This window comes from Pieris rapae, chromosome 1, assembly GCF_905147795.1.
Source record: "Pieris rapae chromosome 1, ilPieRapa1.1, whole genome shotgun sequence".
In the NCBI taxonomy this organism is placed as follows: Eukaryota; Metazoa; Arthropoda; class Insecta; order Lepidoptera; family Pieridae; genus Pieris; species Pieris rapae.
In genome coordinates this window covers 2386247-2399991 of record NC_059509.1, presented here as the reverse complement: position 1 = coordinate 2399991, position 13745 = coordinate 2386247, and the positions used below count along the sequence as shown (strand labels likewise).

At 32.2% G+C, this 13745-nt stretch overlaps 1 protein-coding gene across 5 annotated transcripts in view; it reads right to left on the bottom strand.

Moving 5' to 3' along the window:
* Positions 1–13745, bottom strand: part of LOC110996312 (CHH-like protein) — a 49952-nt gene that overhangs the window by 11982 nt on the left and 24225 nt on the right. The window contains exon 1 of one of the 5 annotated variants that reach the window (XM_045634730.1): positions 716–736. The exons of the other annotated variants lie outside the window; for them this stretch is intronic. The gene's annotated coding sequence lies outside the window, so the exon portion shown is untranslated. Of the gene's footprint in view, positions 1–715; positions 737–13745 lie in introns of those variants that run through there. 5 annotated transcript variants of the gene reach the window in all.

The window sequence follows — 13745 nt, the reverse complement described above, 5'->3', positions numbered from 1 at the left end:
ATGCTAATGAATTATTTAATTCCTTATGTAATAATGCCACGAGTAGCGATTCTGTTTTTGATCCCCAAAAAAATAAGGTCGTCGACATTTACGTCAAGATTGTTTTGTCTAAATTATTCATGTTCGTTATGTAAGATTTATTAATAGCTAATAAATTTAACGATGTTCCGTGATAATTCTGTAAATAGAATTAATCTTTATTAAATCCAGTAAAATTATAAATATTTATTGTTTTGATTTTCATTATTTGTTTATACAAAGTGCCCGAGTATGTAATATGACGGCTTAATTTAGGCTTTTTTTTATATTTCACCGTTCAGCTCAGCGTTGATGTAATTGGATGATAAAAACCTATTTCATTCCCATATTATCCTTTTAATAGTCGTGAATTTGGTTATAAAATTTCGCAAATGAAGGCAATGCGCAATGCCTTGGTAATGAACGTATGTGGATGTGTTTGCCAAATCCAATATATAAATTTTTATAGATTTTTTCTTACTTAAATAAAGTTTAATCTAGCAAAATCAGCACTAAACGTTTGTCGTACACGAAACCAATATAGGTTCATATTGTGAATTTGTTAATAATTTTAAAACGTAAAATCAACAAGCCAATCGATTACAAAGGTAAAAATATTACGAACATAAATTAATGCGAGCAACGTAAATTTAAATGGTGGTAAGTGTATGATGTTTCTCGTTTTTTTTCCACTTACATTAAACAGTCTGGCAGCGATGTAAAATTGTCAACGCCGTCTGGGCAGTGAAATTAAATTCTTATTTATTAGCAAATGATCCCTGAATGTTCTCAGAGATTTTAAGGTTGGCAACACTCCAAACGATCGTTGACAGACACGTACTTTATCTCATTCACGCATTTGTATAAGCAACTTCATTGACAGTGATGAAATTTCTCAACCATAAAACTCGCGAAATTCTGTGAAAAGTACAGTAATGGTGACTCACGAACTTGATTGTAGGGCAGGACATCTTTTTTGCAGCTATGGCCTCAGTTTGTGCTATTTTAAATACATGAAAAAGGTTTTACTATTTGTCTTATTGGTACTTACTATATAAAATTTTCTTGGATGTGAGAAATGTGATATTCAATACGCAATGTAAAATATACGTAATATCCGCGGATTAATTTATGACTGTTACGTTAGAGATCGGATCTCGCGTCGCTGTTAATTAAAGTAATGCGCAATTTATTTTTTACACAAATTGCTCAAACGGCGCCAAACTTTGACAGTTTTATAATGCTACATAAAACATAGTCAATATTTCTTGACGATTTTTTTATGTTCCATGATATTCTTAGAAAGGGCAACTAAATAATTAATCAACGGTCATTAATCTCTTGCCAAGGTGTGGTATATTTCAGTAACGTTCACTTCCTGTAGGCTTCAATGTCGCCGCTATTTGGCAGATATAATGACCTAGCGTCATTTTATTTTGTGTATTATTTCAAAGGAAATTAATATTAGCCTTGGCAACAGACACAGCAGTGAAAAATGTGGTTTCGCTTTGATCTCAAGTGCATACGATTATAAGAGAAGTGTCTGAATGAACATATGGTTTAAATATAGGTGCATTTGATTATGGAAGGGCCTCGAGACAGCGCGGGTCGTCGATCGTGCGAGGTTGAGGCTCATCTTGACCGCAGTATAGGTGGCAGCTCAGATTAAACACAATTTTAGCTTTAATATTGAATATTTGATATTATTGAAGTATTTTGTCACATTTTATAAATATAGTCTATGGATATTTGTATAGACTGTCAATAAAGTAAATCAATGTATGGTTTTAGGTCCGAAACCTGAATTAAGACTTTGAAGTTTGACATTTACAGAATACGATAGTCTTATGTTTTTTTTAATACGTGCTTTTAATGTCACCTGATGAGGAAATACCAACGCCGCAGAACAAAAACATGTAAAATGATATTAAATCATAAAAATTTGTTAATATTTATTTTGAATTTATAGAATGAGATACGATCTTGCAATAAAAAAACATTTTTAAATAAATTATTAAATATATTATGTTGCCCAGTGTACAATTGTAGGTTAACCGCTCTTTACATAAGAAAAAACACAACAGTACATTGAAAATTACGTTGTTATTCTTAGAATTAACTTCACAATTTAGACAAAACCAATCCTACAATAACAATGTCAAGAAAAACACCACGTCATGCATGCACGCATGTCTTAGACCCGAAAATCGTCAACATGTGCAGGCACAGAAGTCCAAGCATAATAAAAGAGTCAAGCGATGTATATTCGAAGCTACGGAACTTCATCTTAATACCACAATATAAATACCTTTTCTGTAATTTATCAAGGGGATTTGAACTTCAAAAACTCGAGTTTCTCACCGATTTCTATCAACATTAGAACTATAGTACTTTTAACATAGGCTGTATTTATTTCTTAATTATTAACAATAAGTCCAGTCTTACAGAGCTCTTAATAATTAATATTAACTGCTTCTATCTTTAATTGAAAATAATTTTGCCGTCATTATGTCAAAATGCACGAATATTTCAGTGTATTCAGTACACAGTTAAAGACAGTGTGGCCCCATTGCAAATTCATCCATTAAACTTTCTCGCTTGTTCATTTGTCTTGTCTGTATGTTTCGAAATGCATACCAGAACAAATTGAGCCGCCATCTCAGTGAAGTACAATGTTAATCAAATGGCGGCAATTGTATTGTTTATGTTTATAACTTGCACTTAATTTGAGTGACATTTTTATCGTTCTACTTGGTGTTGCCAGTAACTAAAGTTAAATTGTTTTAAATGCTTACACAAATGATATTTTTAGAACGTGATTATTTGAAGAATCTAGAACATACTCATATTCACAATAAGATAATTCATTGAGTGGCATAACTTTTTGTTTTTTTTTCATTCCTGGATTTGATCAAACAACCTATCTCAAATTAACCAGTTATTTAATGAGTGAGTGAGATATACTATAGATATCTATAACCTATCTATTTTTATCAATTTATTTGTATAATGAATTGAAATCGGAAACTTTTACAGACGGACAAATCTTGAAATATATATAAATAATGCGAGGAGTCAAATTAAGATGAACCAATATATGGGCCGATATAGGACCGTCTCGAGGGTACGCTACGAAATACGAGTCACGCTAAAAATATTCAGTTAATATATTTATTGCACTATTCATGATAAAATTAACAAGACTGTATAAAAAAAACGATTTTGTTCAAAAGTTGGCTACTTTCAGCTGAAGAGCGTGAGTTTATAAAATCTACTTCCATACTAGATTATAATTAGTACAAATACTTTTTGAAGTAAAACTTCTATAGGCGCATGAGGGTAAATTTTTACGAATGAAACGCAATAATAATAATATCAGCGTCACGAAGATTGGCATCGTTTTTGTCGAAGAAAAGGGAGAGAGCGATTGAGACCGAGCGATAGTGAAGTGAGAAAGGGCAAACGTAGCATAGCCACGCTACTGATTGTTATACTCGTTTAGTAGTTACATATTAGAACTTTAAGTGGCTATTTTGTCGCATAACGTCTTGTGCAGTAATTTTTTTTATATTATATTTATATTATTCACTTCTGACATGTGTACTTTGTACGCACTTTTTAATACACATTTCTGCGTATATTATAAGCAAGTATATCTCCTAAAATATATAAGGGCAGAGTTCGAATTTAACTAACACTCAACACTGAAATAAACATGCAATGTGCCTATTTTCCTTTTTAAAATTTTCAGTGGTAAACGACTATATCAAAGCTGGATTGCACATGTATTTATAGTCAAAGAGCGCTATTATTTCAATTTAAATGGCGTGCATAATCTCAGATTGTAATCGTAGATGACGTATTCAGGTCAGTGCATGGATATTTAATATTACAGATAAATCGCAAGGGCAGATCGCTTCACTTGACAGATAGCCGTGGGATGATTACTAACGATTAAACTTGCGTAGTGGCAGTACAGTCAGCAAAATACAGCAGCTTCATCAGAGGAATACCATTTGATGAGAGCGTAAATAATTATACGCTAATAACTTTCCAGAATTAAAAAATTGGAAGATTGGAAATAGGTATAGAAATTTCATTCCTCGTGTTAGTTTTACTGATAGTCCTCATGCAGCAGTCCGGTTGGTCAATTTTAATTATATCTTTAGTTTGATAGAGTGCATATATAATATACTGAGACACATCTTTCACCTATAAACGTGAAATTTTCTTATCACAAAACTTTGTACTTATATGAATTTGGATTAAGGAAATTATTTTTGCATAATTTAGATAATCAAGAATAATTTTAAGTTTTGATCTGAGCAAAAATGTATAAATAAATACTGTCATCATCACTATACAGTATAAAACAAAGTCGCTTTCTCTGTCCCTATGTCCCTTTGTATGCTTAAATCTTTGAAACTACGCAACGGATTTTGATGCGGTTTATTTTAATAGATAGAGTGATTCAAGAGGAAGGTTTATATGTATAATAACATCCATTAAATAGTGGAGAAGTACTGTTATTTTTGAGGTTTCTAATATGATGTCGTAAATAATTACATTTTTTCCGCTTACATTGCAAACGCAGGCTGAACCCTACGAATTTTATCAAAATAATGTACTAAGTATTTTACACATTGAAAAGGTCTACAGAAAAGTCCGTGATGGTATAATATGTCTCTTTTATGGATAACCCATATTTTATATACAACGTTCACAGATTTTCTGTAGTGTATTTAGTATCAGCATTGCACCCGTGCGAAGCCGGGGCGGGTCGCTAGTTTTCTATATAATATGAAAGGTATAAGCAATATCGCTATATATATATATAGTTAATGTAACACTTAAGTCTATACGAGCATTCACATCGAACGTGGACAGAATTCGAGTTAGGGACAAAATTACCATTGATTACATGCATACAGTACACGCTGTCTATGTGTGTGTGATAGTGCGTATACGCCGCGGCAGACTTCTTGGCAACGAGCGCTATAAGGTCCTTTCCACATTGAACCACTTTTTCCCTTAATAATAGTCTATAATGACCATTAACCCCCTTAAAGGAACTAGTTTTTGTGTAATTGCGGTAAGGAACTTCTTGTATGGGATAATCGGAAAATTATTAGCAGTATTTGTGTTAGAACACATATTGCACATAGAGAGACAGTACTCTTTTTACAGCTAAGATAAAGGTCTTGGTATTATTTAATTTTAACACCATAAAAACCATAAACACTTCAGCTCCAATCTTTACAGACTAATTAAATACCACAGAGTTAAGGGAACATTTGTATGGTATGCTATATTTGGAACATATCTTCTATTTATATTGAGTAAGACTTGACACTACTACGTATCTTTAAACGTATAACTCAAAGATATATGTATATGATTGGATACGGCTAAGTCGATAAACAAAATTGATATACAAAAGAGCATCTCAAATAAAATACAGTTGATGATAATGATAATAAAAATGCCACGTTGATTGCACGATGCCTTGCCAAGGTAAACACATACAGCGTTAAATAGCATTCCATACATTCGTGTATTAAACATGTATGTGGCAGACTATTCGACGCCAAGATTGAAACAATGTGTTGAATACCATATTGTCTTTGTCTTATTGCTCAAATTCTGAGTAATTTGTATGTATTTGGCGGGAGGAAAATCTTTTAAACACAGGCTGAACCAAGCCTTTTTAACATCCATGTCAGGATTTAAGTGTTGCTTGTTTTGCACTTAATTTAATGTAAAATTTGTCCTGTCTAAATGTACTTAAATTCATTTAAAGAATAGCTGCGTAGAAGTCTATTGTTTTCTGAAAAATGCGCATTTCCTTACGTAAGTTACGTAATGTCATTTAGTAGTCGACTGCCAATCAGTCATCATAATTCGAACTGTTATGAATAGAGAGTCTTTTGTTTTTGTTACTTCACATGTATCATCAACATCATCTATATAGCGTGTAATATTTTTCTTACTACTTCGTTTAACAACCAATAATATTATGCTGAATTTCCAATGGTTATGAACTCAAAGATTAGTTATAAATTTGACAGAACGCAGCTAAATGGGTAAAATCTTAACAAGCGTGCAGGTGTTGACTTGATAATAGAAGTCATTAGGAGATAGTTTACTACTAATTAGCTTTAATAGGCAGGGGCTCATTACCGGGTTTCCATTGTTCATTACAAACTGTGTCTTGAACCCTATATCTATGAAAGCAATAAATACTACTTTGCTAAGGAAGCTAATACTGAATACTTTCCTAAACCACCGTGTTTGTCCGCTGAATATAAAAGAATAACATTTATTCATATAGGTAACATAATTTACACTTAGGAACGTCAAAAATTGTGATGAAATAATGCCAGTTATCAAATCACGGGCGTAGAACGGACGAGAAGAACTGGCAATAAACTCTTCGTCACTCTTTTTGATCGTAAAGTACGTTAAAGATTTTTGTTTTGCACAATGTTTGTAAGGAGCTGCAACCATTACACCATGTTCCACATGATATCTTAAATATAGGTAATATCTATGTAAGTACCACATTTACACACAGGTTTACACAAATATTTGTTGATGTAGGTATCCTTCTATAAGGAAAGGAAAATGTTAGTATATATGATTAAAAAAAAATTCTGTCTTTGAGAAATTTGTTTGTTGAAATATAAAAAATTGATTGAAAAAAATTTTTCAGGCACATATTTAAACAATTTCTTTACAGGACAAGCAAAATTAAATTATTAAAAAATCTTCATTGAAGTATGGAACAATCGATTTATTAATAAGTCATACTGAGCATAAATGTACTTATCATTGATCCATGACCACGGATTAATTTATTTGTGATTCGATTTGTTTCGTGTCAATCGCTCCACATACAGACGAAAAAAAAGTCATAACTTTAAATTTGATACATTTTCGTCTCATTAAGCATTGAGGTTTTTCAATATTAAGTAAATTAAACTCAAGGGAGTGGAAGGGGTCGGATAATTGAATCATACGCGCCTTTCACCACTCCAATTAACTTTGAACGCTCAGCTTACAACTTTTACTTATAGGTAAGCTAATAACCCGCGATTTGGTCTGCTTAGATTTATAAAGAGATCAAATTAGTCGTAAAAAAGTTAAATTCAAAAATAAAAGTTCAGATACACCGTTTCCTATTATTACGAAATTATGTTAATGCTTCTATTATGTGATATAATAAAATGAATGACATTTGCATGCCGATTTATATATGGCGGATTGTGCGGATTTTTATAATAATTGTATCTAATAGTACCACTATCTTAGCAAATAAACGATTTCATTTCATTTCAAAAAAAAACTAAAGACATCATTGATCAGTGAGGTAAATAATTAATCAAGCCTAAAAGTTAATGATTCATTACATATATTCTAAGAATACATTTCTCACCTAATACCTGACTTCTTTGATCTGACATAGCTTCTTACATTCGAGAATTATATTTTGGCAGACTTTAGTTAAATAATTTGAAAACTATTTTTAGTTTTACAAAATGAAATTCAGCCAAGACTTTGAACGTTTATTATCCATTGTAGAAAATGGCCTTAGTCAAACTGCCTTTAAACGGTTTTTATTCATTCATCAACCGGTTAGTATTGATTGACGTATGTTTGATTGGTAATTTTTTTGATAGAAAAGGAAATGTAGCTTAAAACAGTAGCGAAGATAGCTTCTTAGTATATGTACAAATTAGTATAATAACCTAGAATTGGCCTTCTGATGAACCTTAGCAAAATCCATATTTAGCTAACAATAGTAGTTACGGAATAAAACAAGTCTGAGAATTATTTATAAAATCTTAATGGCGTCTTCATTGCATAGTAAGTCTTTAATGACAATTGTGTCGACCAAGATAACGGAGTCCGCGGACCGCCTTCGAGAGTCTAACTCCGTAAATCTAGTGCGAGCAAGAAGAAAAAAGCAATATTAACGAAGATGACAAGGATCTCAACTGTTATGGTCTAAAGACCATTTCCACCTTCCACTTTATTTTAAAAAAAGGTGATTCAGATATTAATAGAAGTATTTATTTAAGTAAATCATATAATCATTGAAATATCAATGATTATATGATTTACTTTAAAGTGTAAGTGATGACCTACAATGTCGAAAATAACCTCGATTTTGCGATGATCGGCAGAGCTCGTTTCCGCAGTATACAAAGGTAAGTGTAGTTAATTTTCATAATCTAAAACCGGTCCAGTGAGTGTACAAGTTTGCGAGATTCTGCCGCCGAACAGTCTCCGATGTACTGTATTAATCTTTAACCATATTTTGTATTGCAATTGAAAATTTATATTTGATCTGTCATTTTTATCAGCATTGTTATTTGTTCTATTTCTTATAAGTTTCAACTAACTGTTCTATTTTGTCGTTATCCCTCTTGTGAATTTAGGTTTGTAGAAGGATTAATCTGGTGTGTATAAGTGAAAGTGAAAAATATTGATTTACCACATTCAGTCAACTGAGTATTTTCTTCGAACCTTGAGTCATGCGATGTAGATGCATGTGGGATAGATCATGTGTCATGTGGCGCACTTCCGTAACAACTCCACTTACAGACACCCAAACATAATGTCATTATATACCGCATCAATCGAAAATTACTTGACGTACCTACTTATGTATTATACATTACACGTTGTATGATTCTATCCGCATAAATTTGGTAGCGAGTTATTTAGACTAAAACCTTTTTCCATAAATAAATAAATAAAGAAATTACGTATGTTAATTAATTATAATATATTTTATTTATTTATAATTAATTAACACACGTAATTTAAAACTAAACACGCTTAATCCGTCAAAGATTCATAGTAGCTAGAATTAAGACTCTACGAGAGGTAAAAGTCTAAAGTTTTTATAACTATTTACCGCGATGGCGCTATACCTATGACATATTGGAAATAAAAATCTTTAGAATTGCTATTTATTTGACGCTCCTTTATGTGCATACTTTAATTTTATTTAAAAATATATATAATGAATAAAACTACAATGTGTTTCTGAAATAATAATTATAGAAATAGTATCAACGTTGCGTGTTAATTCAAATGACAAGCCAAAACTCGCGTCTTTTTCCACAGATTAACAAACTCCACGCCAATTCCACAGAATAACATATGACAAATAAACAATCTATTTTTTTACATATGGAAACAATAAAGTTATTTTAATATTGACAGTTTGAACGGTGGAGCAAACAGTAATAATATATCAATTTGGAGTTCAATTAATTGACAGAAATCGTTTTTCACATAAGGTTATGCAAATTCACTCCATATTTTAATTCTATAATTCGGAGATGTCACGTATTTATGATAAGGATTGTTACAAGTGTTTGATAACATCCAAAGAATTTAGATAAGATCATATTTTGTTCTTTAATAACCAACTAGAGTTTCTTTTTTAATTAAAAAATTCTTTCGCATGTATATTGTATTTATGTTTAAAAATCAGATCAAAAATCATTCATGTAGGTAACATGTACAGTTATGAACGTCAAAGAAAGAAATAAAATTAAGTTCTCAAATCAAGGGCGTAGAACGTAAGAGAAGAATTGGCAATAAACTCTCCACCACTCTTTTTAATCACTAAGTTTTTTCTTTTACACAGCGTTCATAAATTAAAAACAAAGATTTGCCCTCTAGAAACAATTAATAGCACCGCATACACGAATTCAAGTACGGCCAGTCACCACAAGTAGCACCCGTTCACAAGTATGACGCATGGCCAGCCATCGGCCCTCTCGCCATATTTTAGGGAGAGAGACAACCCGACGCATGGCCACATGCAATTCCATTTAAAAATAGTAATAATTAATAAATATCAAGTTATATAGCTGTAAGCTAAATGAGTCAATTTGTAAAAGCAGCTACTTTTTACACCTTTGTAATAACTACCAATTCTAAGTAATCTCTTACAAAGTTAAAGAACAGTTGTCAGTAGAACCTGATATCTAATATTAGGGCATTATGATTGAAATTTCCTTAATTATATATGTACAAAGTATACTTAAACCGACTGAATGACTCATTGAAGTTTTTACCCGCGTACAAATGAACAAACATTTTAGAAGCTGTTAATGCATTTCTTCGAGCACGTACGCTTTGCATACTAGCGAACACGTTTTACATTGTTATAATATTTTAGGCAGTTTCGATTTTGTACATATGAAAAGTTTTACATGAAAATTGGATGCCACTCTAATTTGAATTCGCTCAAGATCAGATCGTCAACTCTGAGTTCTCAAACTCAAAACTATATTCATATTAGTAACTAAGTGCATTTATGCACGTCAACAAAAAAGACGTTAAATTGATTATACATTGACATTTATTACCAGTTCGCAAGTCAAGTACTCAGAGCGAACAAGAAGATTGGACAAAAAACTCTGTGCCACTCTTTTTAATCGCCAAGTTTTGTGTCATGGAAATTGTTTGAACTGGAGTAAATCAATCCCAAAGATTAGGTACATGGTCCTAGTAATCGTAAAATTTATAAAAGCTTTATTGATTTTTTCAGTGATAATTTTCTAATTTCGCTTGGGAGTTTGACGTAAAAACGAATACAATTTCCATGTAAAGAGTTGTTTATCTTCTAGAGCCTGGTTCTATATTTTAATACGTAAATTATACCTTTTTAACATTTATTGATATATGATAACAGTTGTATAATACATACCGATACATAATAATTATGAATTAATTTTACGAAAAGTTAATTAAATCCGAAAATCTATAAGTTGTTATATTTTCCCACCCATATCTAAATAAAAGGAATATTAAATAAATATCAATAATTTGTTGACATTTAATGTATTCAAATGTCATTTAAATATCATTAATAAAAACTAAATCGCGGTCGGCACTCTTCAAGATATCATATAACAATATTAAAAATTAAAATTATGACAGTGAACGGTAAAAAAACACGGTGATAAAAACTAATTACTCCATTAATAAGAATAAATTATTCTAAAGTGTCAGATTTCAGCCAGGTGTTTGGGACGAATACATATTAATTTTTATTGGCGCGTAAATATCTAAGTGTTGTTGATACCTTAGCCATTCAGTATTAAAGTCATTCGAAACTTTAAAAATTTCCACAGAACACTTTTTTATAGAAAACGGGCAGAACGCATTTAATATCAGGCTCGCCTGATATTAAGGACCTTACCTGGATATCGCCGCCCATAGACATTCTCGTTGCCAGAGGGCTCATGTAGGTTGCCCAAATTGGTACGTTCTTTTCTAGAAGATTCCTAAGTCGGAATAATTCGGAAATACTTCGTACTTAGACTACTACGTACTAGACTTGTTTGCTGGAGGCCAATAATATATTTCTTTCAAAGGACCGCAAAACTCAACATCGTTCGACATGTTCGACATGTTAATGCTGGCTGTGGCTTTAAGATACTGTGTTCGAAGGGTAATAAAGGTGTATTTTTGTGGTTAAATTGGACTATTTAATGCTTCCCAGTCGGAAACTCCACGCAACAAAGTTAAGACTTCAGACCTCAGTTTGTTCCGGTACTGTCCACCTGCCCGAGAAATATCTGCACGGCCACATTAAATGTTGCTCACTTAGCACATTAAGGGCCTGTTTCACAATGTCCGGATAAGTTCCAAATAAGCTATTTATTACTTATTGGTAGGATAAATAGTATTTTTTCGTTTCACGACTGTCAGATAGCGCTATACGTCATGAAATTCGAAGTATCTTATTTGGAACTTTTATCTTTCGAATAATTTATGTGTTGCATAGCTATTTGGCACTTTATCCATACATTGTGAAACAGGCCCTTAATGTGGCCGTGTGTATATGTAATTGTTATGCAAAAGAACTTTCCAGTCCGTACTTAAACATAGGACACAGTGTTCACGTCTTGGAGGTTTGATCACACGCACAAGCGCAGAACTGTTGCGCCCACGACTTGATTCGAGATCATCATATCTATACAGCGGCAAGAGAATTGTTTAATTCGTTTTCAACCTTTCTCTTGGATTAATGTGCCTAATAAAAACGACAAGAATAGAAGACGAAAGATCTAAGCGTGCCTGTCTTATGTTCTTATCATATAACAGATTAGTCATCAGTTTTAATTAAATAAATTTTATCTTTCACACATCTGAGTCGGAACATGACTGCGTTGAAGTCTTTTTCAGGGCTCAATGAGCCGGGAAAAAGTACATTTCAAATTCATTTAAAATTGTCAATCGTGTACCACATGAGATAAAATTTATCATAAGTTATAGGAAATCATGAACTTTTCATTAAAGTATGTAATAAAATATTTATTACTAGAATTTTAAAAAACACGTGGAATAATATCATTTTTAATTTATCCGCCTAAATGAAATTATTAATCACATTAAACGCGTTCAACTTCAATGTAGCTTAAATTAATTTTATTAAAATAATTAAAGTTCTATTTTTAATATCAATTTATTATATATATATATAATTTTTCGTCGGACAAATCTCAGTTACTTAGCCGTAATTCTGGAAATAACCGTCTAATTAATAAATCCATCAGCTATTGGGAGTACGACGTGTATATTGAACCCAGATATAAAAAAGCAAATTTTTATGAAGCATATTTCAAAGTTGTGAAGATTTATAAGCTATTAATTTAATAAGTATATGGAAATATATGACCTGTTTAACCGTTTAGCTAAGATGTTTAGCAAATATTAGCACAAGTACTCTAACGCGGTGACTAACAGTTAAATTGCAAATCTTAACCGTTACTGACTTACACTTTACAGGATCAAACTACTTTAGATACTAACTGATCACAAAATACCAAATATTAGACTTAAAAAAGGCCTCTACTATAGTGGCCTTTTTACCTATGCCCAATCTTTTACAAAGAAAGTCGTCGATGTCAGAAGCGTTTGTAAGTACTTAAACATCACAAATCACAAAGAAATTTTAGATTTCCACTCTATCAAAATGTATGTAAATTTACAATAGGATATATGTACGTCATACGATGAACTAAAATAAATTAAGTTAAAGTCAATCCTTCTGCAATTATTGATCTAGTACGGCAAGCGCAAAATTAAGAATATATTTTTGAAAATCTGTGATAAATGTGTGCCCAGTGCCGGATTAAGCCATCGCGGGGCCTGTTGTAAATTATATCAAGGGGCGTTAAGACATTCTTAAAAAACACATTCGTAAAAAGTTTGTAAAATACCTACTTATTTTTACGATTTAACGTGACAAATAGTTTTACATTTTTATGTGGAAGTGAGGCAAGATATAGTAGGCTGTTATGTGAATTAATATTTTTTTTATTACGGGTACGTTGGAGCCCCTTAATCTGCGGGCCCCTTAATCCGCGGGCCCTGTAGCATTTGCTCCTTTTGCTACGTAGCTAATCCGGCACTGTGTCTGCTATAGGAACTTGGGCCTGGCGCCCCAAACATATAGTTTTGTAAGTTTAACACGTTAAGTGCCCTTTTCTCGGATCCGAGTGGAGCGGGGTCATAGAAGCGGTGTCGCTTATGATCGGATCGGATGCGTGCGAGTGTTACGTACATTTTTTAACCTTTGCCATCCCTAGCCTCGGATCCGAGTATTCGGCACCCTATGTCCTGTATGGCGACCACTCGTATCCGAAATATGTTTTTTTTAATTAAAAATAATAATATACATTCATACATATTTT